The 23,367-nt window shown below is 41.6% G+C and overlaps 1 protein-coding gene across 1 annotated transcript in view; it reads right to left on the reverse strand.

Annotated features, from left to right (window-relative positions):
* Positions 1–16,394, reverse strand: part of ACTA2 (actin alpha 2, smooth muscle) — a 96,865-nt gene extending 80,471 nt beyond the window's left edge. Inside the window, exon 1 of the mRNA XM_042458725.1 lies at positions 16,376–16,394. The gene's annotated coding sequence lies outside the window, so the exon portion shown is untranslated. The remainder of the gene's footprint in view (positions 1–16,375) is intronic.
* Positions 16,395–23,367: the final 6,973 nt, after the last annotated feature.

Genomic DNA, 23,367 nt, shown 5'->3' on the forward strand with positions numbered 1-23,367 from the left:
TAGTAGCAAAGTAGTAGCAATATTGAAAGTAGTACTGTAATAATAGTAGCAAACAGCAGAAGGGGATCCTTCAGACTTGTTGAAAATGAAATGTTATCAGAACGCAGTTCACAACTGTAGAAAATAAAATGTTTGCAGACAGCAGGACAGAGTAGTCCGGGTAGTTTTCTTTTCCATTTCTATCCCAGGTAGTTTTCTTTTCCATTTCATGTTACTGTTTAGTCAGAAGCTACCAGTGGTTTGTGTTTAGTTGTTTAGCTCTTACAACCTGCCACACAAAGCAAACTTTGAAGATTTAAGCCATGTCACAATAGTTAGCTCTTGCATAATAGTTCTTGTTTACCACCCACTCTGGCGTACATCTTTTGTATATCTTGCACATTTTTGTCCTTTGCATCTAAAAAGCAACAGTCAATGTATAATAATGCAGTTCATCTGCCAAACACAGATTTCCAAACATCAGCATTTGTTGGGTTTTTCTTTTAAATGAAGGAGGGGAAGTTAGTCACCAGTTGTTAGAAGGGAAGTCAGGCAGCCTATCCAGAGACAGGCAGGAAAAGTTGTTTTATATTTTCTGCTTGGCATAACTTCAACTGATTCTTTTCAAGCAGCATCAGTGAGAGGAAACAAAGAAATCCAAGGAACAGTGAGGACTTGGCTGCAATGAACAATCAGTTTATTTGCTACGATACTGTCCACTCACTTAAAGAGCAAACAAATGATAAAAAGAGAGAAACATGTATTTGTATGAATTATTTCAACTGCAGATGTAACATTTAACTGAGGAGAGGCTTCTTTTATGCAGAAGAGAAGACTGTTGTAGATATAGAAAACTGGGAATAAACCAGAAATGTAATGTGATTCCCCCCCCAAATGTATTAATTTTGAGAGCTTGACTGCAGCCACACTGCAGAATTAATACAGTTTGACACTGCTTTAACTATCATGGCTCCATCCTATGGAATCTTGGGATTTGTAGTTTGTTTTGGCACCAGAACTTGCTGATAGAGAAGGCTAAATATCTCACAAAACTACTAATCTTAGAATTCCATATCATGGAACCATGGCAGTTAAACTGGTGTCAAAATGTATTAATTCTGCAGCGTAAATGCAGCCCTAGTTTCCAGGTCAGAAGAGGTTTATTCCACACTAATGAAATACTTTATTCCATACTAGTGAGATCTATAGAATTGACATGTCTAGTGCTGGACATTTAGTTTTAGAAATAATTGGACAAACCGGAATGGATCTGTGATTGGGCAACAAAGATGGTAAGAGGACTGAGTTGCATGTGTTATGGAGAAGAGGTTGAACTGAGAATTTTTAGTTTTGAAATCAAAAAGCTTAGGACTTAATATCATTATTTAATTCCTGAAGGATAGAATCATGGAGAGCTGCATATAAGAAGTTGCCTTATACTGAGTCAAGCCATTTGTCTTTCTACCTCAGTGTTGTCCACCTAAACTGCCAGTGACTCTCCTGGATTGTAGGCAGGAGTTTCCCCCTACCTGATCCCTGCCTGGCATCAAGACTGGCCCTGTCACTGGGAAGAATGAGACAACTCCCTCAGTCACCAGGCGCTACATTTGACCAATCCCGGAGACAGCAGTAGAGGTTTCCCAGCTGTTTCTTCTGAGTCCCTGGCTATTCCTCTTTTTTGGAAGGCTACATGCACTCCCTAAACTAACCTGCTGCCTTCAGAAGTGGTAGGAAGCCCTATTGCCAGTAAGGGAAGGTTCAAATACAAGAGTTGACTTTTCCTTCATCTCTAGCAGAAGGTCTTGACCAAGTTCTGCTGTGACATACTACAGTCGGCCCTCCTTATCCACAGATTTTTCATCCACGGGTTCAAGCATCCATGGTTTGAAAATATTCAAAAAAGTACAAATTGCTTTTCAATTTTATTTAAGAGGCACCATTTTACTGTGCCATTGCATTTAATGGGACTCGAGCATCCACAGATTTTGTTATCCATGGGGGTTCCTGGAACCAAACCCCAGTGGATAACAAGGACCCACTATAGTAATTGAATCTGGAATCTTTTGATTCTAAAGCATGTATTATACCACCAAGTGATGTACTACCTAATCCTAACCCCTGGTAATACAGTGGTTCTGCATGCAGCATCTCTAGTTGTATCGGGTATAACATAGGTTCAGAGAGAATCCCAGAAAGGTTGGAACTATCACCAGCACCACCATGACCCACCTCCGTCTTTCTTATTCTAACTTCAAAAAGATTGGAGGTCAACAGGAAATAAAAGTGGAAGAGACAGCATGATGCTGGGGTTTGAGTGTTGGACTAGGTCTCTGAGAGACCAGGGTTTCCAGGCTGAGTCACAGAAAGGCACTGGATGGCCTTGGACAAGTCAACAGGAGTTTATCAGACAAGGGAAATTGGAAGTATAATCCAATGGCAATCCAAACGCAATCATCGGGTTTAACAGGAGTGATAGACTATTATTGAGTGATAGACTACCACACGCAATTTCAGGCAATGGGAAGTCAGTCCGAACGCAATCATGGGGTTCCACATTATGGCATGATAGACTACCACATGCAATTTCAGGCAATGGCAAGCTATTTTCGGACAAAGGGAAGTCAGTTCGAACGCAATTCAAATTAATGTAAATTTGCTGAACTAGCGAATTCATGTGAATGCATTCTGGCCCCACTTTCTTTTCATTTCATTTCAAATTAAGAGAAATTCCTCCCATGTGATAAACTCCACGCACTCTCAGCCTCAGAGAAAGGCAATGACAAACCAACTATTAGCATAATGTTGCCAAGAAAGTGATATGTTTGCATTCGAGTCTGGAGCCAACTTGAAAGCACACAACAACAACAGCAACCACAACAAATCACAAGGACAATTTCTCTCTTCTTATGCAAACTATCTTTACTCCCATCTTTCCACTGAAAACTTTCAAGGTGACATTGTAAAACGTGAAAGTGAAATTCTTTATTCACTTTAAATGGATAATAAAGATAAGGGATGAGGGCCATGACTACCATTAGTCAGTGTGAGTCAGCTGCTTGAGGTGCCCAAGTTTGAATATCATACAAGGACAGCAAATTTAAAGTTATTTAATGTATTGTTGTTGGTTTTGTTGTTACATTTGAATTTTGTTCCCCAGGAAAAATATTTCTGGGATTTGTGATTTTCTATCTTGAATGCCAAAGTCACTGGACTGTCCTTGAGTATTAATGCAACTTGACAAAGAAAAGGGAATATATCTCCTTGAATCCCACTTTGAAGTAAAGAGGTAGGCTGACAACAACAACAACAACATATTGTTTTGCCTCAGACAGCAAAATGTCTTGAGCTAAGCTGGGTAGAAACTCTCTGTAACAGAGAAAGAAAACAGAGAGACATAATCTTGCAGTTTTTATGGAACACAGGTTTTTGGGGGGATATAAAGGGTAGAGTAAACTAAAGGGTGAGCTGGCAGCTAGCCAGCTCTTCATTTAAAGGCTTTTCATACTTCCCAGAATAGCAGTACATAATAGAAGGGGTATTTTTCATCATGTTTGTCTTCTGGCTGCATTAAGACTACAAGCCTATTCATGTTTATTTGGAAGTCAAGTTCCACAGAAAGCAGAAGTGCTCATGCCTCTGCGTAGATATGTACAGAACTGGGCTCTCAGTGGAGCTGAAGTCCAAACATGTGATTGCTTTTACTGAATCATTTTACTTGGTCATTATAACCCATTATAATCTATTCAGGCTGGTGGCAGCTGTCCAAGATTATTTCCCAAATGTGCCCCCAAGAATTCTGGAGTTGCCAATGATTGAAGTGAGACTGAAGTGTGTGTATAACCGCAAACCATGTGGTCTGTTATCCTCCCCTCCCTTGTTGCATCCTTTTTTGAGTGACTGGAATTAAACACCATCATTCCCAAACTTGGAAAAGCAGCCTATTTGACTAAAACTCTAAGTGGCTATTCAGACTACCTTTTACCCCGGTTCAGAAACCGGATTAAAAGTGGGAAGTTCATATTGGCCCGATTCTTTAACACCCGAATTTGAGGCTTGCATACCCGTTGAGGGGCAAATGCCACTTGGCACGGGTCTTTTGAAAGCAGAATTTTATCTGTATCGTTTGAGAAAAACCAGGTTCCGGCAAATGTGAACTTGGCCCCAGTCATGTTCGGGTCAAGTTCAGGGGAGGGATTAGGTCAGAGGGAGGACAGAGCAGGCAGCTTTCTCTCTCTCTCTCTTGGGGGGGGGGGGGTAATTTTTATTTTTGACAGACTATGTGAATAGTTCTACAGGTTGATACATATTGATAGAATGTGTCTGCTTGTGCTACATTTCCCTTTCGTTTGTTTATTAATGTGACAGGAAGAGGATGGCATGAGGGGGAGGCAAGGCCTTCACAGGTAGCACTGGGCTGGAAGCTAGAGGCTGGCATTCAGAGGGAAGGCTGTGGAAACCCATGACTTTGGGGGAGTCACACTCTCTCAGCCTCAGGGGAAAGGCAATAGCAAATCTCCTCGGAACCAATCTTGCCAAGAAAACCCCAGGATGGGGTCGTTTTAGGGTTGCCGTCATCTGTAATGACCCAAACATACACACACACACACACACACACACACACACACACCTGGAGGTTTTCAAATTTGACAAGTTGACAGAATATGCGCACACTGCTGCCAGTTTTTTTTTAAAGGAGGGGGGAAAGCACCCATTCGGTTGGCCAATGGCTGTAGGACACGTCACCTTTGACGAAAGCAGAAGTGAATTTGATTGACAACAGAGGAGGCTCCATTTTAAACTGGTACTGCAAATGTGAACTTCAGAGGGGCAAATTACCCCGATTGAGGTAAAAGATAGTGGGCACTCATTTCCGAGCAGATTCAACAGGGGGGACCTGGATCTGCCCAGTTCTATCCAGGGCAAATGGGCGAGTGGGAATGGGGCCTAAAAATCCTCCTCCAGTTGGCTCAACCAGTCTAGGTCTTTTCATTTGTAGTCCAAAAACTTAACTTTTCCAGTATCCCTCCCCCCCTCTCCCCAAGACATGTCACATTGTCTTTTTAAAGAGAGACACTGTGGTTTCATCTTCTTTCCTTACTCCCCCATTGTTTTATCTGATGGGAGATGACTAAGAAAAATGACAAGGGACTTTTCAGCGCTTAGCTTTCAAAATGGGAGGTTCAAGTGTTCAGTCAGGACTCCTCTTGTGCAGGGAGGAAATTTCTGGCTGTATAGCACAAAGCATGTAGAGCAGGAGAGCGAGAACCTCTGTGTCTTCCAGAAGTTGGATTACAGTTCCCATCACCATTCTGCATTGGTTGTGCTGGCTGGGGCTGATGGAAGCTGGAATTCAGAAACATCTGAAGAATTGCAGCCTAGAGGCAGAGGCTCTTCCAACATTCAGCTGGGGGCCATGAAACACAGGTTGCATCTACATTATACAAATTATGCAGGTTGACACCACTTTAAGTGCTGTAGCTTCAGCCTATGGAATCCTGAGATCTGTAGTTTTATAAATTTACAAATCTGCCAGAGAGTGCTGATGCCTCACAAAACTAGAGACCTCAGGATTCTGCAAGATGGAGCCGTGACAGTTAAACTGGTGTCAAACTGCATTGTTTCTACCATGTAGATTCACCCACAATCTCACCCTACCTTTCATATATTCAATGCCTTGTATGGATTGACATCTGAGTAGTTCTCCAGTATCTTGAGAGGATGTTTACATTGCTGTTGGGTTTGGCTAACCAAGGACACACAGCTGTGAAGGTAAAAGTGCTTTTTTCCAAATGTATTTACTGTAAGTTAACTGCAGTGCATAAGGCGAAAGTTCAACAGGCACAAATCTTTCTGGCATGGAGATGTTGCTCTGGGAGGGAGAAGCCCACACTGCTGAATTTGTGCCAATTGCACAGCTCTTAATGACACAGCAGGCTTGAGTGGAAGAATCAAAAGACCTCTGTGAGAGGTGAGATTTACAGAAGGGGGGAGTGTGTTATCAATTCAGTTTTAGCAGCTTGGTTTCATGTTCCTAATGAATTCTCGCTCACTTTGCCTTGGGACTGGGATTTCCTACAAATCAAAACAACCAACTTCTAGCAGCTTTATAAAGCTGAAATATGTTTCATGAGTGGTGAAGGAAATCTTTCTGCTTGAGCAAGCAGCTTACAGTAACAGCTAGGAAGGACTTGTAGAACCAAACTCTTCAGAAGATGCTTACAGATTTAATAAATGTGAGAAGTATGAGCCAGGGGAAGCTAGGCATAATGAAAAAGGAAATGGACCGCATAAGCATAGCAATATGAATGAGCTAGAATGAACAGGAATGGATTACTTTGGTTCAGACAATTACACAGTGTTTTACTCAAGTAATGAAAAAGCACGAAGAAATGGCCCGAGTGCTATGTTCATACTAAGGAGAGGCGTAGCAAAAGGAGTAAAAGGATACAACCCAAAGTCACATTGAATCATCTTGATAAGGCTTCAGGGAAAGCCTATAAATATTACCATAACCCAAGTATATACCCCCAACCACAGAGGCAGAGGAAGAAGAAATGACACACCAACACTTAACTAATCATAGGTGAAAGGTAGGCAGCAAAGAAAAGTCAAAAACAATAGACAGATTCAGACTAGGCATAAGAAGCAAGGCAGGAGAGCAACTGATAGAATTTTCAAGGACAACAAAAGTCCTGCAGCCCTGATCACAGCATCAAGCTGCTGCTCCAGGGCCACCTATTTTGCCCCCGTAGTTTCTTTCTTCCTTCTCAGTCCCTGTGGCACCACGGGTCACGTTCTGTATTGCATCCACCCTCTGGCTAGAAGCAGGTAGACTAGCTCTAATATTCCCTTTCTTTCTCCCCAAGTAAGAAGGAATAATTCCCTCACATCTGCTTTAACTAGAGCAGTGTCCATACTGATGGGAAAACCCAGCTTACCATTGGGACTTCCAGATCCATGGGAGGACAAGCTGTCTGGACAACCGGCACCAACAATGAGCTAATACCAGCAGTACTGTCTGCACACTCCCCAGGTAATGGTCATGTTATTGAGTGTTGGTGCATTGTACTGATGATATTATGCTAATGTGCACTTGTGCAATCAGTCTGCAGCACACAAAAGGAATGCTGCTGTACTGATGGTATTGTAGTGCTAATTTGTGCTTGTGCAATCAGTTTGCACATCTGCAAAGGAATGGTACTGTACTAATGGTATTGTTATGCTAATGTGTACTTATGTGATGAATTTGCACATCTGCAAAAGGAATGGTGCTGAAAATGTGCAAGCTTTGAAAGTAAAAATGCTGTGGCAGGAGTTCCGGGCATGAAAGGGTCAGTAGTGCGCTCCTGTGGGGATGGTGGGAAGAGCATCCCCACATTAGTGTACTGTTCTCACACCCAGGAGATTCTCTGAAGTTTCCACCCTGATCCAGAGCAAAAGGAGACTCTATATTCCAGAGAATAATTCTGGAGCATAGACTGGGTCCATGTTCCACTTATTTTGGCCCTGTGTGTCATCTAAACAGGTCAGTGTGAGAACAGGACTGGCATGTTTCTTTTCCTCTGTGTAGACATCACCTGGTCCTAAGACTTCTATCTTAATTTCCAGAGAAGAAAACATGTTCTCTGTGTGTTTGCTAATGTTGTTGTTGTGTGCCTTCAAGTCATTTCCAATTTATGGTGACCCTATCCTGGGGGTTTCTTGGCAAGTTTCTTCAGAGGAGGTTTGCCATTGCCATCCTGTAAGGCTGAGAGACTGTGACCAGCCTCAGGTTATCCATTGGGTTTCCATGGCTGAGCATGGATGTAAACCCAGGTCTCCAGAGTCTTAGTCCAACACGCAAACTACTGCACTTGCTGACACTCTGCTAAGTGGCAACTGTGGTTGACACTGAATGTACAATATTTAGCAACATCACCCAGGTGTATATCTAGATCTCAGGGTTTTGGCCTAGAAACCTCAGGGCTTGGGACAATCCTAAACTGGCTGCCCTTCTGAGAAAACAGAATGAGATGAGCATGGCAGGACCTTTTTTCTTCTAGGCAATTATAAAGCTTCAGAAATGTGGGGTCTAGTCCTGGTGGTAAAGACACATGGTGCCTCATCTTTCCATAATCATATTGTAATCATTTTCTACATAATGCACACTGTTAGTCACTTATTTTCATTTATAAATATTGTAGCAACATCTTAAAATACTGGTTCTGTAACAAGCAAGTACTTTCAACCTTTTTGTTGTTTAAAGTGTTAATGTTTTACTATGGTATTCATGCATATATGAATGCATACATACACACAAACACATGATAGTATATATGATAGTGTTTCTTAGGAAGATTTTGACTGATGGAGATGTGACATCAAAACATCTGTAAATTTTCCCTGGGGATGGCTGTATTGTGGTCCTTTATAGGACCTCTTTGGGAAATAATCATTTGTGCCGACTGCATCTGGGACTTTCCCATAGAACTATCCAATTGAAGTTACACAGTTTATGAAGATTTCCATTTGGCACACACTGCTAAAGACATCCATTGTATCATTTTTATTTATGGATCCAATGAAGCTTTTTAACATAATGTTTTCAGAATGGATTTTCTATTCAGGTACTTCCTCCAGTCTGTTTAAATATTTTGATAGCTGACTGTATTTTGTAATGCTTCAGTTTTCTTGTGCATGTACAGGAACACCATCATTGTTTACAATACTGTATTATTAATACTGGATATATTTCATACAGTCTAGTTTGACACGAATAGAGTTTTACTACATAACCTCTTTTTCCTGCTGAGGAAAAACTAATCGGTTCTAGTAGGTCTTTAGGTCTTTAACCTCACCTTGGACTAAAACCAGACACTGAAAACTGTTTCACATACTTTCATTCCTTAGTCCCACCTTTCACATCTAAACTTTGATTTGCTTTAACAATGTGAGGAAAAGCTGCTGGGACTTTCCGTGGCACTGCAAGCGGCAAGAACAACATTAGCAACAACATAATGTGCCTTTTTGTCCTTGTGAAATCAGTGTGGATTTTCCCCAGTATGTTCAGTGTCCTTAGTCATCATCTCTTAAACAATCTTTGTAAGTCCCACATTCACACACTTTGGGAGAGGAATCTTTAGGAAAGAAAATTGTAAGATCTAAGAACACCCTAGAAAAATAATCTTTTTAAAAAACTACAACTCTAGGTCTTTTGGGCTAGGGGATTCTGGGCATTGTAGTCCATTAAATAATTTACTTCCACCTTTGCCCTCAGGGTGACCAAAAGGACACAGCACAGTTTAAAATCATGTAGTATCAAACTGTACTTAAGAAATCCAACTACAGAACATTGATTAAAATAACAGAAAGAAGATCAATTGGAGCTTGGGTTAAATGGATTTAGCAATTCTCTGCCTAGGCTTTAGCACAAAGAAATATATTTCATGATAATCAGAAAGAAAGGGAGCTCTGTGTGAATTCTCTAGAAGCTTATGGATGCAGTTCTGTACACAGGAATAGGAAACACGTGTCTCTGCAGATGTGGCAGGATTGTAGTCCCCAGCATTCCTCACCATTTTCTGTGCTGGGAAGAGTGGGATTCATATGATCTTCCAAATATTGGAGGGATTCCATGGGATTCAAATGCAAGTCCCAGAAGCCCTGTTATTAAATAAGAGCCTTTCCATTAGTAGCTTCTGAAACAGACATTGGTGCAGTACAGACCGCCCCAAAGGGGCAGCCTGCACCCTCCCCTTTTCGCGCTGGATTGGGGCCAGGGCAACCTCACCAGCAGCCCTGCGGTCCCAATCCAGCATTTACTGGGCCACAGAGAAGTGACAAAATGCTGCTTTTCCATGGCCCAGAAAAGGGATGTCCTTGGGGCTTCATGCCCCTGGACACCCCAGCCCTACAGAGGAGAAAGGGGCAGCCCCTTTCTCCTCAGGATCGTTCCCATGGCTGTGCGGTTGCCGCGGGAATAATCCGCTCCCAGAAGGAGGTCCATTTTGGAGCTCCTTGCGGCAACGCCACCAGACCTCTGTAATCAGCCTGGGGCGGCGTGGAGACATCATGCATGTGCCATACTGTTTGGACATGTGACATCATCAACGCGCACCAGATATGGATGGTGGCACGTAAAGATGGTGCTGTCCATACGTATTAGGGTTGCAGAGCATGCGGTTGCCGTATGCTCTGCAACCCTAATTTTGGCATCAACACGGCACTTTGTGCCCATTTGTATTGAGCCAATGTTAATAAACTCATGGTGGTGCAGTCATTAAATGCCAGTACTGCAGCCACAAGGTTGTGAGTTCAGTCCCAGGGGCTCTAAGGTTGACACAGCCTTCCATCCTTTTGTAAGTCGGTAAAATGGGTACCCAGCTTGTTGGGGGCAATTTGGCTTACAGATTGTAAACTGCTTAGAGAGTGCTTAGTTCACTGATAAGTGGTATAGAAATGTCAAGTGCTATTGCTATAAACTGGCCCTGACCATGCTCAGGACCAGCTCTATTCTTAGGTGAGGTAGCTCCTTCAAGCAGAAGATGTGGAGGGGTAGAATTTGTTGTCCTCTATATAAGTATTTCATGTGGGACCAAACTGCAACAGGCATAATTAATGAAAAAATGAATCACTTGTATAGAATGGAGTGTGCTAGATCATGGGAACAGCATAAGTTACTGGTAGTGGTTAATATAAGAAAGCTTTTTTAAAAAGCAACTACAAATACTGTTTGTATCCATAATTGCAAGGAACACATGGTGTGCACCTACACTGTAGAAATAATGCAGTTTGACACCACTTTAAATGCTGTAACTCCATTTTATGGAATCCTGGGATCTGTAGTTTTACAAGGTCTTTTGTCTTCTCTGCCAAAGTGTGCTGGTGCCTCACCAAACAACAAATCCCAGGATTGTGTAGGATGAAGCCATGGCAGTTAAAGTAGTGTCAAACTACATTGTTTCTACAGTGTAGATGGTCCCTGGGAGAGAAGAAAACAAATCTCTGCTTTTCTCTGGCTGGAGGACTGGCCAAACTGAGTGGGAGGAGGGAATCACAGTTTCTTTAAATCAATATTGAGAAACACTCCAGATGTGGTTGGACTCTATTCTAATCAGCAAAGATGGGCAATGATCAGGAATGATGGGACTTGTGGTCTAGCAATACCAGGATGGCTGCTGTTTCCCCATCTGCTTCCTGTTCCACCTGTCTAATAATTGCTAGAAATGGATGTCCATAAGCCAAGTGCTTTCAATCAAATTAACACAAACTGACAGTGCTCAGTCCCTTCCAGAGGAAATGGAGCATACAACAGAGGCTTCCAGACACTCAGGGGTAGGAGTTCTGGGAATGCTTAGAGCCCTTTGGAACATAGCCATCAGCCAGCCTTCACTTCCAGAACAAAGCATCACAGGCTTTAGCAGATCAACATTTCAAATGTAGCATGGTTGGTGCCAGCTTCAGTCTAACACACAGGAAGCCTTGTTTATGTCACAAGAACAAATCCAAAATTGATTCCAGATGTAATAATCTTACAGATTAGATGATGCACATTTGGCCGAGGTCAAGGAGTGCTCTATTCCGAATTCCATAAACTCTCCCCGCTCCCTTTGCTTTCCTCTGCTTTGGGACAAGCAAAAAGAGAAGGGTTTAGAAAATTTGGCTCTGGGTTTGAAATCTGAACCCTCTGGGGAGAAAAAGAAAAAAAGGAAGAATTTTTCCATTTCACATGATCTGTTCTGGCATGAGAAAAGGCAACAGCCTTGTACATTAGTAAGGATTGCTAATCTCAGAGTTGCATGAAACTTTGTGGTTAAAGTTAGAGTGCAGAGATTTCAATAAGCTTAAGGGTCTTTGTCCCTGTGCTGCTCCAGGCTGCTGAAAGCAAAGGTGGAAGTAAATTACTTAATGGACTACAATGCCCAGGATGGCATGTTAACCTGTTTGTAGATTATACTTCGGCTGCTGCCACACTGCAGAATTAATGCAATTTGAAACTGCTTTAACTGTCATGGCTCCATCTTATGGACTCTTGTGATTAAAGTTTGCTGTGGCACCAGAGCTTTCTGACAGAGAAGGTTAAATAGCTCCCAAAACGACAAATCCCAGAATCCTATAGCATTGACTCATGGCAATTAAAGCAGTGTCATACTGCATTAATTCTGCAGTGCAGATGCAGTGCCTTTGTTTTGTCCACTACCAAAATTAAGAAATGAATTACAGGGGGGTAACTGAAAATGTTGCTGGTTTCTGACACATTACAATGTAGGGCAATAGTCTCTTATTTTTCTCTTCCATACTGAGGTTATTCAGAATTTAGGAAATTTACTTTTCACACTACAATTTCCAAAAACTCTCACACATCAAAACATGTTGCTGGGTTGGGGGAGTGGGGAAATCTAGGGAGTTCTTCTCTCAAACATTAATTTTTCCAAGCTCTGGATGTTTGTTTGCTTGCTTGTTTGTTTGTTGCATTTATACCCCATCTTTCTCCCCAGGATGGCATGTTAACCTGTTAGTACCTAAATGAAATAAAACATTTAAAAACATAATATGCATCCATTTATAATTTTACAATGTTCTTTTTAAAAAGATACCATGTAGTTTTCGTATGAGTACCACAATTGGCTTATCAGCAATGCACCCAGTGGTATGCTTGTGTATTGATTCTGTCTGGCCTTACACCAAGATTAATAAGAATTACGGGCATTAGAGACATAGACTCTTTGGTGGTGACCTCTTCTCTGAGGAATTTCTTCCCCTTGCCCCATTTGTGACTGCTCTTCATGGGATTTAGAAAATTCACCTGCTCCTCCTGGATTTTAATTAAAAACTGTAATGTTATCCACCGCTAAGAGATATTTTGAAATTATACTTTATTGAAACTGATTTTGTTTAATTTTGTTTATATTTTATACTAATTATAGTAATATGCTTTTACGTGTGTTTTTGTGCTGAAAGCTGTCTTGACAAGATGGCTAAGACATGTCTTGAATAAATAAACATTTGGTGCTTACGTAAAAATCAATTTAAAAACTCATCTTGTTTGTTAGGAATATATGTTTAACCCAGATATTTGCATATTTATATTTAAATGTTTACCATTGAATATTTGTTTGGCTTGTTTTGAGTATTTGTTTATAGATAATAGCTAAATTATTTCCTTCTTTTAGCTAGTTAACCAGTCAGCTTCATTTATATTCTGACTTTCCTCCAACAAACCTCAGGCAATATATAATAAGGCAGTACAGTGGACCCTTGCCTTACGCGGGGGATCCGTTCGAGAACACACACCCCCCGCATAAGGCAAATTCCGCCTATGCTTGAGCCCCAGTCACTTGAATGGGGCTTGTGCACGCGGCAAGCACACACGCACCATGGGCGCGCATCCCATTCATCTCAATGGGACATGCTGCCCCTTGCACCCCACATGCTCCCACACAGCTTCAGCTCAATCCACATATAGCACACCCATGTATAATATGGGCACAAATTAAGGACACAAATTATGTACAAAATATGTGACTTATCTTTGGATCATGGCCAATGAAATATCCCTCTAGTAATCTCTAGTAATCACTAGGGTGTAAAGGATATACATACATGTCTCATTTTCAAAGAAAATGTGGTCTCTGCCTGCACTGAAATCCCTCAAAACCATCTTAACAGGCAACCCAGACACTGATATATTCATCATTTTCTCCTGTATGATTTTTAACATCTTTGCCTGATGAAGAAACCTGTGAAGCTTTGACAGCTTGCATAATATATGTTATGCTTTGGAGTTGGCTCAATAAAGGTATCACTGCCTGTGAACTATGGATTTCGTCAATGAAAAATGTGTGTCTCAATATATTGAAAGACCTACAATGGAAATGGGGAACAGCTGCAAGATTCTTCATGCTTTGGGTTTTTGAAGTATTCATTTGTCCTAAATGATATGCTTTTTAAAGCAGCATATTTTACACAAAATATATTGCCCCCCTTGCAAAAATGTTGCTTTTTATTCAGAAAACTTAATTCGCTGTATCAAAAAAAAGGGGGGGATGATTTGGAGGGGCCTTTCTGCACAAATTAACTTCCATCATCTCTGTTTCAAGGCCTGCTGGCTAGGCCCAAAAGGTGTTGCAACTAGATACCATCTGGAAGGCCACAGGTTCCTACCTGTGATTTCATAGAAATATAAGGCATTCTTATATATGACACAGCATATTCATACAATGCTTTGTCATATGGAAAATTTAAAAAATGAGACTATATGTGAAATTAGTTTCAAAATGTATTTTCAGGATTTGGAAACTTCTGGAGGGTATGCCCACGCCATAACTGTACAACAACTATTCTAAAGAAATCAGTTATTTTTAGTTTCTGTTGGTCCCTGGTCAATGGCCAGATACTTTCAGGTTGAATTGCTACTGCTGGAAATAAACTGAGAAGAAATGAAGAACTGCATGATTACATTTTCAGGTTTTTAAAAACTGAATGACTCACATGGGTAAAGATTCGAAAAGAACAAAGTTGTCTTTCTGACCATGGCATACAGTTGGCTGTGTTTACCACATGTACTCCCTCTTTTATCCAACTTGTCCTTAGTTTGCCTTTTGGAGATTTTGTTAGTCTGCATTTTTGACAGATATACAGTAACCTATACTTATGGACACTGAGGCACCATCTATTTGAAAGACAGAGGCTGGTTAACCAGTGCAGGAATATTTGGCATTTATATTAAGCAGAGTGCACTGGGGCTAATGCAACATGAGCTGGTGGTACCACCAAGAGAAATAGCTTTGGATGCTCTTGCAAGATAAAGCTCTTTGCACTAGTCCCACTGCATTCTACTTAATATAAATACCAAATATTTCTACAGTGTTAACCAGCCTCTGCCTTTGAGACCAGAATCTTCTTGCTACCTTAACTAGCATAACCAGAGATTATGTCTTTGTAAGTACTTGTATGGATTCTGTGTAACCTCCTTTGTCCATCAGTCAGATGCTGCCAGATGCAACTCTATTTCTGCAACCCAAATGGGCAATGGATTGGATAAGAGAAAGGGGTCCTTTATACTATGCATAAATGAAACAGGATCTCAGTCTAAAGCACAGTCTGAGATGTGCACAGTCCAGGAAGTGGAGAGCATGTAGAAATAGTAAGGAAATTATTTGTTTATTCAAACAAATATATTATTTAAAGAAATATCAGTTCTTTGTTGTTTCACCAACACCGCTTCCATGGGTGAGGCAAACCTATGTTGTTTCAAGAAGAGGTTCCCAAAAGATTCTTTGTTGTGGCGGTTGAATGGGATCTAGAAAGATCAGGCTGCACATAAAATCCTTTTGTGCATTGGTTATGAGGGCTTCAGTCAAAGATTTAACTGAAATGGACTGGAAAATTAACTGTTGACCTCAGTGTTTCAGATTCTCATCCTAAAATCTACATGGAGGCGAGCTTCATATGCATAACCTTCAGTGAGTCACAGATGAAAACCAGGACATGCGTAGCCAAGCAACATCAGAATGTGGTCAAGACAGCAAAACTGTTAATGAGGAAGGACAGACAGGATAGGAGATATGTTTGCTTTTGCCTGAGCCTACAGGGAAGGATAAGATTCTGTCCTCTCCTCCTCCCTCCAGCTGACTTTTTTTGCGCGTTGAAATCAGTTTGCACTAATGGAAATAATCCAAGTACAAAGGGGAAAAGTGAGAGGAGGAAAGAGAAACGGGAACATTTTAAAACCAGATGAAAAAATTGAGTGATAGAGGATTAATCGGAACTGTTCCTGTCAAATTCAGACAGCTGGAGAATATGCATACAACAAGGAGCTCTGCAAAAAACACCAGCCATAAGAAGATCTGTCAGTGGGGACAGGTCATTATCATAATTTAATGAGGGTGAAGGAAGAGAAAGAGAAAAGGGAAAGTCATAGTGATATCTCCATGGCTTGCAGTTTTTGAGCACAGACCACAGGATCAGGATCAAGCGTCTCTCTCAACAGCAGCAGTGGTGACATCAAGAAAACGCACGTCATTGGTACATTCCACTTTGGAGCCAGCTTCATCAACAATTATTTTGTTACTTGCTTGGTTGGTTGAAAGATGTGTTCTTCCAACATAAATTGGCATTATTTAGCCAATCAAGGCACACCCATTATCTGGAAAGAATTCCTACAGAAATTTTTCTCAAATCGAGGGCGTTACTTAGGAAATGACACTCATTCTCTTTGCGTACGATCGATATGAATAAGAAGAATGTGTGGTTGAGCACAAAACCACGCAATCAAACATGATTCCCTCTTCCCCTAATTACATAAACACTGCAGATCTTAATCTTTTTTTGAAATAGAAACTGAAGGATGGTTAACACCCCCCCCCCCCAAAGTATTTCCAAAGTTTGCTTTTCAAAAGGAAGGTAACTCACTAACCTTGGTGTACTTCTCCTTTCCCTCCAGCCATTTGATCAGCCACCAGCTGGCAGTGGGCTAGAATAAATTTATTATTTCCCTGTAGGTACAGCAGTCTGGCAAGACATGTTCTTTCTTCTTTTCTCATGTGCCAATGAAGCTGCACCTGCCACTGCTTGCTAGATAAGTGAAAGGAGTTTTGAAGGGTAGGTTGTGATTTCTGGTGGGCAACAGAAGGAGGGCAGAGATGCCTTACAATCAATTTGCAGTAGCCTTCAGGAGAACTACTACTCCTACAGGCCACTAGGCTACGCACATGGAGAGACAAATCTTTCCTTATTTTATCCCCCCATGCAAGGATGAACATTATCAAACATCTTCTCCTCTTCGGCCGGATATGAGAGTTTTTAATGCACTTTCCATGACTTTTTATGCTTTGGGACTATTGCGCAGAAATTTCAAATGCACAAAAATCAACATTTTTTGGCACAGAAAACAGCACAAGAAGGGGAGGGTGTGTGTGTGTGTGCAAATAATGTTGTTTCTAGAAAAGTTGCGAAATGTGAAAAAGTTTATGGTGGCTCATCATTTTGTATGGATTTTTTTAAACTCTAAGGCACCTCGACTGTCTTTTTGACAGAGAGGTGAGATAAAAATAAAGCTTTTATTGTTTGTTTTCTTGATGGGGCCTTTCTTGGTGAGGATATGGAAATTTACAAGTACATTATTTACATTCCCAGTTCGCCCTACACTGCTAAACAACGGACCAGGGAAATAAAGCAGAGGAGGGAAGGGTAGAGTGAACCTCCTCTTTTCTCTCCATGAGCTGGTATGGCTGCCCCCACCATGACAGGTTATTATTTATTATTTTATTTACTTATAGCCTGCCTTTCTCCCAATACAAGGACTCAATGCGGCACCCAATATAGGAACTCAATATTGTTTTTCAGGCATCAGGGCTTTCAGTGAGGATTTCCACGAGAGCAGGAAAAGGGAAGCCAGGTATTCTTCTCTGGCTTAGGTTTTAATGTGACCAGGAAAGGAATTCAGAGGCTATAAAACTTTTATGAGCCCCTAAAGGGCTGAATAATTTTGAAGAGCTGCTGCAGTAACCCTAAGGCAAACGTCCCTGGACTCTCCACTAAACAACTGAGGTTCCCTCCGCCAGCCATCCCTGCTCTGTGACAGAAGGTGGATGTTGATGTGTAACAGGGTTTTTTCCAATAGTAATGAGTAGGCTGAGGAATGTCCTCCACAAGGAGATTGTCCAACTGGCTTGATTGCCTTTCCAAAGGCAGCCAAAAACTAGTTCCCCAAATGACTGCACTTGGGCTGAACAGCTCTGTTGCCTTTTTTTTTAAAATGTGATTGCTTTTAACCTTATTGTATTTAGGTTTTAAAGTAACTAGATTTAAACTTTCCAGCTGCCATAAGATTTTTTTAAAACACTCCTTAATTAAAAACAAAAACAGAATTAGAAAGGCAGGATATACACGTTTTAACAATTGCAATTTCAATTAGAGTTGAAACCCAATGTGTGATTAGAGTAAGGGGCTGTAATACAAGCCCTTATCAGATGAGTGTGGAACTGGGGGTCTTCTGCACTGGGCGATTCGAATTCGCGTTATTTCGCACACTACCATCATACCAGCATTCGCATGCCCAATCCGCACTCACGTGAATGCGCGAGGCCGACTGAATGCGTACTGGCTCCTCTTTTGGAGCGTGTTGGCCAGTGCGCTGATAGGGGATTGGCGATATCCTGGATTGGGGCTCGTTTCGATCTCAGTGCGAATGGGTCTGGTGTGACTACCCAGTCCTGAATCCATCGCAAGGCCCCCCAGATTCCAATTTTACTTCCGGTGGGTTCTTCTCTTGCGGTTCCAGGGAGCAGGGGGGGGCGGTTCCAGCGGCCTCCTCCTCCTCCTCCTCCCGGCTTAGAGGGCATCCCTGGCGCATCCCAGGCAGGGAAGAGGCGCGGGGCTGCTGGAATCGTGGTTCCAGGGCTCCTCCTCTCCTCCCGGCTTGAGAGGATCCCGGGCTGCATCCCAGGCAGGGAAGAGGCGCAAGGGCAAGGAATCGTGGTTTCCAGCAGCCTCCTCCTCCCCTCCCGGCTTGGAGCCACGCTAGGCTGCCTCTCATGCGGGGGGAGGAGGAGGGGAGGCCGTTGGAACGCGGCGATCGCCGCGATTCTAGCGGCCCCGCACCTGTTCCCCTGTGGGTGCAGCCCAGGCTGGATCAAGCCGGGAGGGAGGAGGAACTTTAATCAAAGCATCCCCATTGACTTAGATGCCATCCAGCCTCTTTGACAGCCGCTGGAACTGTTCCTCCCCCCCCCCCGAATACATATCACACACTCACACACACCCACACACTAGAACCGGGCATTGCTAATTTGTTGCAAAGGAAGGTCATGGTAACATTAAAACCCAGCAGGTGTAGAGAGGAAACAGTAAATGGGCACGTTGTATCGCGATGTTTAATGTGCCTGAGCTGGCTCTCCAGCTGTTTACCGGGCTGTCATGACGGGACCTCCCCTTTCACCCCGGAAGCGTTAAGGTCGCACCCATGCAGGGCACCACTGAGCCATGTGCGAGGCGGCCGATACGATCGGCAATCCTCATGTTGAGCACCGGTGTGTGACAAAACATTCTGCACTGAATGCACTTCACGCGAATGCAGATTGGCCAATTGAAATCCTGCCAATGCGGAAGGACTCCCAGGTATGAGTATTGTGCAAATAACGCGAATTCGAATCGCCGTGCAGAGACCCCCAGTTCCACACTCATCTGATAAGGCTACAGACTCCCACTCAGCTGCAAAGGTCCGTGGGTGAATTTGGGCCAGTTGCATCTCTTAGCCTACTCATTTCAAAGGCTGGTGGTGGTGACTGTTGTTGTTTTTACTATCACTATTCATCATCATCATCATCATCATCATCATCATCATCATCATCGAACCATATTAATTTAAGAATGCAATAGCACAGATATACAAAGTGACATTAATCGGAACATGCAACATTATCAGACAGTGCATCACTGATTCTTAGATTGTTGGACAGCGCCCAAATCTTTGATTTTGCCAAGTAGACTGTGAAACTAACAACAACAATTGGTTGTCAGGCTAAAATGGCAAGAAGTCCATCAACTCAGGCCTGAAATATTTTATTCCCTAAGGCAAACGCTGTGTCTCCACTGCAGAAATAATGCAGTTTGACATCACTTTAACTGCTGCTTTAACTCAATGCTATGGAATTCTGGGACTGGCAGTTTTGTGAGATATTTAACCTTCTTTGTCAGAAAGTTCTAGTGCCACAACAATCTACAAAACCCAGGATTCCATAGGACAGAAGCATGGCAGTTAAGGTAGTGTCAAACTACATTATTTATGATGTGCAGATGCAGCCAAAGGGCAGAATAAGATCATCTGTAATTTCACATCCAGAAGCCAGCAAGACCTGAAACTGAAAATTACTACAGTATTTTCTTCCTCTGCTGCAGCATGATAGGTTAGAGAGTTCAGACCATGGCAGAGACAGTTCTGCCCTTCAGAATGTATCAGCATTTTGTGCCACACAGAATCTGCCACTGGGGCAACTGCCTCACTCTGTTAATGGCAGTCTGGTCCCTACCTTTGGATAAAGTGTAGGATAAAATCAATAATGTCATGTTTTCATTAATGATAATACCAATCAATGGCTTGTAGAGAGAACTTTAATTTTTGCCTGAATAAAAATAAAAAAATTACATGTCTGGGGAGAGAGGCCTATATATCCCAGAAACCAAATCCCATCTGATCTTGGAAGCTAAGCAGGGTTACCACTGGTAAGTACTTGAAATTGGAGACAGCCAACAAATACCAGATGCTGCAGTCTATATTTTGGAGGAAGGAACTGGCAAAAACACCTCTGAGGATTCCTTGCCCAATTCACTGGATCGCTGTAAGTCAATAGGCCACGTGAAGGTATATATGTGTGCACACAGGGAGGGGGCACTGCCTTCTTTTGTGACATGGCTGTTTATTTTCAATGCCAGTAATTATCTTGTTGACTAACAATATCACATTAAAATTGGGATTAGTTGTTTATGTTTCTATTTTAAATAAAAATAAAAATATGTTTTTTTTAATATAACAGAAAGAGAAAGTGGAAAAGAAGATATTTTGAGCAATCCAAGGTTGTTGTTGTTTTTAATGAACACCATTCCACCCCATTTTCTCCTCTAATCAGACTTCAATTTGAGGTCCCTTTTCTTTCTTTGTATTTATTTTTATAGCAGAGAAAAGCAGTTAAACAGGTGAGATGAGGTTTAACTATGGCAACTTTGTCAGAACAGAAATCTAATTTAGGAATTATATTGTTTGCAAAGAGACACAGAAACAACAAATTGACATATGGAAGGGACAAGGTTAGAAATTAGGAATTATACCAAGAAAACAAAAGCTCAGATAAGGTACTGTATATACTCATGTATAAGTCTAGAAATTTTAGTCAAAAATTGACCCCAAAAGCCTGAGTCAACTTATCCACAGGTCAATGTAAGTACTGTACTTTAACTCTTATTTAAAAAGCAACCACCCCTTGGTGAAAGGCAAGTGTATAATCTGCCATTGAACCACTGATCCACCTTTATTCTCTCATCTATCCACCCTTTAGTGTGAAAACAAACAAATATGCCTGCTGGAATACTGTACGTTCTTTGGCATTGTTTTCTTTTGCTTCATCCTTTAGATCCTTTGTTACCTGCTCTAAATTTTACCCTCGACTTATCCATGGGTCATATCAAAATCCATTATTTTGGCCCTAAAACCTGCTCTTGACTTATACCATGAGATTGAGTTCTAGTCGAGTATATATGGTATTTCATATGTGACTAAGGATACTGAAATCCAGAGTTCACATATATAAATCACATTGAATTACATTCATGAAAATTAAATTCAGCACTTGAGTGATAATGTTCTGTGCTTGCTTCAAGATGGCATGAATATATTTGAGATTAAAAAGCAGTAGCGTTTGCATCTCTATAACATGTTTATTTGAATAATATAGCTAGCAGAAAGGAGGGCAACAAAATGTGCTCATCTTGCCATCCATTTGATAATCTAATAGATGAAATAATGTTACATTTGCAGTCCCTATGTCAAAAAAATCTATTTTGCATTCCCATATTGTGGCTTTGGCACAGGGAGCTTGAGGTTGGGACATAATGAACTAGGCAGCCAACCATTGTGCATGAAGACCAAATAAGACTCTCATCCAACCAGTGAAAATTGACTTTTTTTTTTCAGTCGGGGTCTGCATCCACATGTCAGAAATAATCTGGTTTGATACCATTTTCACTGCCATGGCTCCATGTTATGCAATTCTGGGAATTGCAGTTGGTTGTGGCACTTGCCTATGGAAACCCACTGTGTGGCATTGGGCAAGTCACACTGTCTCAGCCACAGAGGAAAGTGAAGGCAAATCCCTTGTGAACAATCTTGCCAAGAAAACTCTGTGATAGGGTTGCTTAAATTAGAAACAACTTGAAGGCCTGGAATAAGAACAGATGGACAGTAAGAGTTAAGATGCTCCCTATGAAAATCAGGAGTGGGAACTATGCGATTACTGAATATCAGCTCTCGTCAGCCCTGGCCAGTATAGCCAATGGTAAAGAGTGCTGGGAGTCGCAGTCCAGCAACTTCTGAACACCCTCTTAATTCCTACCTCTGAAAAAGTAAGGCTTGCATAGCAATTATTCACAAGCCTTCTTTTTTGGAATGAAACAAATGACAAGTAGAAAGAAGCACACTTCAGTGCCCTGCAAATTCCTACCTACTACCATCCTTTATCTGGCACTGGCCAGATGTGTTAGACTATTCTCCCATCATCCCCAGCCAGTGCCATGTGGATATGCTGCTGGCTGGGTGAAAAGGGATATATCCACATGCCACCAAACTGGGGGAAAGCCAAATCTTGATGTTGCTTTTCCTAACAACTAGATTCCTAGGGCCAGATTATTAACCTACAGGTATATATTTAGGTATATGAGCAGCAAATTTGTTTCTTAGGGTGCCATACAAACACCTTTAAAATGAGGGCACTCACCAAACCAAAGCAAGAAGAATGCTACCCACAAACCTGGTCTTCTTCTTCTTCACACGTAACTATAGCCATTACATCGTATCCATTGTCACAATATCTATTTTCAGTTATTAAAAACCTCAGCAGCCAACGAAAGCTATTTCTGGCCAAACCACCTCTAATTATTTCCGACGACAACAACCCAGCTTTTACAGCCATACAGACGGTTTGTGGTTTATATGTGCAGTGGAACTTTCTAGAGGGAAATGGTTTGTTTTGTTCAAAAGGGGCAAAATGGAGCCTGGTGTTGGAAAACTCTGCCGTGTTTATAACCAGTTATATCTCCAAACACTCTCATGCACGTGCAGCAAGAAATGTGCAAATAGAATTCACTTTTAAAAATATACAATAGAAGCCATCACAGTGCTTTTTATGAAACACTCCAAGCCATAGGCTTTAACATTCATCTGACTTCAACTTGCTTGCTTGTTTTTTGGAGGCTAAACTGCAATTCTGTAGTTTTAAGTGGCTGTGGGTAGAAGCAATACATGTATTTCAGCAGCAGGAACTAATATATGGAAGATTTTTAAAGTATTGTTCCTGGTACCATAAGGAACTGGGAGATGATATTTCAGCAAGAGGCACTTATCTATGGCAGATTTATAAAGTAATGTTTCTCGTGTCATAAAGAATGGAGAGATGCTATTTCATTTTGAAACAGTTCAAAATGCAAGGACTTTTCTTCCAAACATATCTCAGTTTCAGGGACAAAAGTACATGCTATTGATTTGGATCAGATTAACTGAACCCCCATTGTGTTCCCCTTGTAATTACAGTGGTACCTCGGGATACGAAATACCCAGGTTACGAAATTTTCGGGATAAGAAAAAATCCCATAGGAAAACATTGTTTCGGGTTACGAATGTTTTTTCGGGTTACGAAAAAA

Source organism: Sceloporus undulatus, chromosome 3 (genome assembly GCF_019175285.1).
Source record: "Sceloporus undulatus isolate JIND9_A2432 ecotype Alabama chromosome 3, SceUnd_v1.1, whole genome shotgun sequence".
Lineage (NCBI taxonomy): Eukaryota > Metazoa > Chordata > Lepidosauria > Squamata > Phrynosomatidae > Sceloporus > Sceloporus undulatus.